The sequence below is a fragment of the Rissa tridactyla genome, chromosome 1, assembly GCF_028500815.1.
Source record: "Rissa tridactyla isolate bRisTri1 chromosome 1, bRisTri1.patW.cur.20221130, whole genome shotgun sequence".
NCBI classification, from domain to species: domain Eukaryota; kingdom Metazoa; phylum Chordata; class Aves; order Charadriiformes; family Laridae; genus Rissa; species Rissa tridactyla.
In genome coordinates, this window is record NC_071466.1 from 207189888 (window position 1) to 207194049 (window position 4162).

Genomic DNA, 4162 nt, shown 5'->3' on the forward strand with positions numbered 1-4162 from the left:
CTGGAGGTGTTAAAAATCCTCTCTTTGTCCGGCTGGTTTGCTTCTTCTCAGAGCAGTTGTTTTAATTCTGACGGCAGCCAACAACCTGTGCTTCAAGAAAATTTAAAAATCCCATTCAGCCTCTGTGTTCAGCCTTCAAATCACACGGTCCCTTTTCATGTGTCACATGATCTGGAGATGCTGCGGTCAAGGATTTATGTAAGGACGTAAAACGTACTATTATGATGTCATAGAATTAAAATGGTCCACTCGAGCAAAGCCGAGCTCCGGATAGATCTCTGTCCTTTGGACAGGTTCTAGCTTCACAGCCTTCAAAGATTTGTGCAGAATATCTTGAAACAGTGAAACTGGGAATAACTCAGCTCAAGGAAAAATTTTTCAGCTTTTGAATCCATGTTGGTGCCCTGAAGCAAAAACAGGTTTATATGTCTTTGAAGCATTTGCATAATTCATTTTTCATCTTTCTCAGTGGCCGTAGCTTTAAATGTATGTAGTCTTTATTTAAAAATGGCAGAATTTGGATTTATGTAGTTAAGATATATTTTGTTTTGAATTATTAGTTAACATGCAGAATGTTTGCTGCATTGTCACGTCTTGGCAAGTGCATTTATTTTCTTGTAATGGTAATGCGTAATTTACTGCAACTTGTAACATCTTTGGGATACTTTTGTGCAGTCATTTCTCGATGAATGTCATAGTCTTTTCCATTTTTCTATGATATTGTTAGCAGTCATAAGTTTGGGCTGACAGCACCACAACATTTTTGTGCAAGAAACGACACAGGTCAGATTCTCCCTGCTGATGTAATAAATTATTCTTAGTTTCTTCATAATGCAATAGTAATATAGAAGTATTTTACGCAATACGGTGGAAGTATTATTTGGCATATGGTGTCAGCAGTATATTGAGAAAATATACTCGACTGTAATATTGTGGCAATGGGCGAGAGTAGAATTACTGTCAAGATGAAAAGATGCAAAATACTGTCTTTTTCATTCCTTCTCTTCAGATTAAGAATTTCAATAAAATAAATTTTATTAGTGTGCAATACTATAATTAATTGTAATATTGTGCTTATTCACTTTATAAAGTATTTCAATTATATAAAACATGCAAACATAAAAATGATATTACAACTTTAAAATTACTGACTAGTAATAGTCAATAAATTATACTGTATGCAAGCTTATAAGGTTTAGCCTGGAAATAATGCTGAAGGGAAATATAAGCATGCAGGGCAGTTTGAGTGGTGTTGGGCATATTTTTAGGTCAGAAGATAAATGAGGAAGAGGGCCAGAGGCAAAGCGTTTAACTCATCCCGTCCTATGGACAAGCAACTTTCCCCCAACAGAAGCAGGCGGCCCGCAGATGTAACTGGAAGACAACTGGTGCTGGGCAGGGAAGGTGGGAGTGAGAGGAATAAAGATCACCGGCAGTACTAACGAGTTCTGTGCCATTAGAGCAGGAGAGAGCTGTCTTCTGAGAAAAGCTGTGCTCGTCCCATTCAACAGCGAGTGTCTTCTCAGACTTAAAATTAATACCACGTACTGCAGTGATCTGAAGCTGTGTTTTTTTCAGTATTTGCTTCTCGATCAGCGGAGCAGGAAGCCCTGTTTTCAGTCTCCTTGCACTGCTTTGCCAGGAATGAATAATCAGTACTTACTAACAGCTGAATTTTTGCATATACATTTACAATGCAAGAAAATGCTCTGTTTTGTTAAACCTATGTTCCTACTTTGTTTATTCTTTAAAATAGGCTGAAATAAGATCTTTATGCAGCCATAGTAACAACTGGTTTGTTTAAAAAATTAAAATAAGCAACTTCAGAAGCGTGATATCAGTGCCAGGTGTCGGTTTATCCCAACCGCAGGCAAGTGCAGTGCTCCTATGGATTTCAGTGGGTCTGAAAAGTAAACCTGAGTATTTCTGAACATTAAGAGAATTTACAAATTAACTGACATAGTCACAACTCATGGAGATGAACATCATCTCCAGATTAAGGGCCCATTTCACTATTGAGTTGTTCCAGGCATATATATAACTCTATTCATTTTGCATTTCAATTTTACAGTATTGAACTGTAAGAGTGTAACGGTAAACCAGGTCCTATTCAGTTATACCCGAAGAAAATGAGTGTAAATAAATCAAGATGAAAGCTTTAAATACTTTTTCCTAGATGGAAGGCCATGGAAAATCAAATGTGCATACCATATCATGTTTCGTAACATTCCCTGTTGCTGTTATGACTACATACAGGAATTGGCTTTAAATAAGTAGGTGTCTGGTACATGCAGGCTGTAAACAGACTGTGTATAGAAATAAAGATTAAAAATTGCTTCATAAACATGCAATATGTGTAACATCCTATCCATTTGATTTGCTCACTTCTGCCTTCAAACTCTTAGCTAAATAGTTTACTGAAAAACCACAGCAATAAGTGTCTGTTTCTCTGGAGGATGAACAAGATTCTGTTCTGCTTTGGGTATCTTCATCATCATCATCATCATCGTCATCATCATCACTTAACTATATTTTGATTGAGGAAATTTCTGCTGATGGTGAAGCCAGAAGGAATAGACACTGCCTTACAGAGTTCAGTTGTTAGAACTGAAAAAAAATCATTGTTGAAACGTTTTGTGATATCTTTTCTCCACCTCTTCTAGGTGAAATAATAAAATTGTGGTCTCTCCCTGCCTCTCTTCCACTGTATCAGCCACATATATTTAATCTGGAAGTCTTTGAAAGAGAGTAAGTCTGGTAAATGTTCCTTTGAAATGCAATCCCACTTTGTAAAGAATATTAGGTTTATGTTATTAGAGTTGTTTCTAGTGACGCACTCTAGGTGGTGCTGGTAATATAGCGTGTACGCTGAAGGCATTCTGTAGTTAGTAAGAGTTATAAGAGACTTTCTGAAAGGCTTTTTCAAACGATCTGTTCAGAAGTCAAAGATTTGGGATGCTGGATTCCAATTCCAAATATTTATTTTGGAACTTATATTAAAGGTGTACTGGTTTGTGATTTTTGTTTGGCAAATAATATTGATTCTTCTGTTAATAGAGTCTTTCAATTAACTTAGGTTTTCATTTTCTGTTTCTTATGAAAGCACTATACTCTTCCCAGAGAAAGAAAGAGGAATAAGTTATGAAATTCATACATTCTAAGGTTTTTTTTCCTCTTATTTTCTTCCTAGGTCTTTGCATTTACAAACTATTCAGACTGGAGTCTGTTCATCCTTTCCACATTTCACTGTTAACTAATGTTTTCCCTTTTTCCTGATAAAATTTGAAGGAATGACATTGATGAAATAGGAGGAAGTTGTAGTAAGAATAGAATTCTCTAAATTTAGGAACTTTCAATACATTTCCTTCAGTATGCTCCTAAATAAAGGAAGCCTGAAAAATCTTCAGTACAATGCCTGTTACAATCAAAGGAAGCACTTCAGCTCTTTCAGTTGGCTACCGAATTGCTTCCGATGCACAAGAAGAAACAAAACATCTCCCAATTACTCTGTTGTACATTGTCAACATTTTAGTGGGAAAAAAAGTTCCCCTTGCACCCTGAACATTGACAAGACCAGCTAGACTTTTGTAACTACTGATGTGCAGAGGTACCTGCGGAATGACCCATATTCTAGAGACATAATGAAGCAGGTATAGAGACTCCTTAGATGCTCCCAGTCAGCGCTGGTATTAGCTTGGATCCGCTGCCAGCTGCATTAACTTGGCACAAAGCCAGAGCTTTTGAAACCTGTTAAAAGTCAAGGTTTATTACCTCTAGCACTCGGCCACAGTCATGGGGCTGAAACGTTTGTGGATCCGAGGTACTATGTCCACAAAGGGCCGTGTTTTGCTGTGTGATGTTTACAGCTTGGATTGTCATCTGCCTTGTGCAGTGTAGGCATACCCATATGGCTTGCCTGCTATAAGTGGTACACCAGATGGATGTTAATCGTTCTGTGAACTTTTCATCTCTCAGACTTGCAAGAACGTAAGACAGACCTGGAAGAAGCTGCTAGGGTTGACTTCAGAACTGGCCATCTGGCTTACCAGTAAAGTGTAACAGTTGGAGAATCTTTGGGTAGTAGATTGGCATTGGAGGGCTTCTCAAGCTGTCTTCTCTTGCCGCTCTGATCCTCTTCCAAGATATTGTGACTAAGTCACAA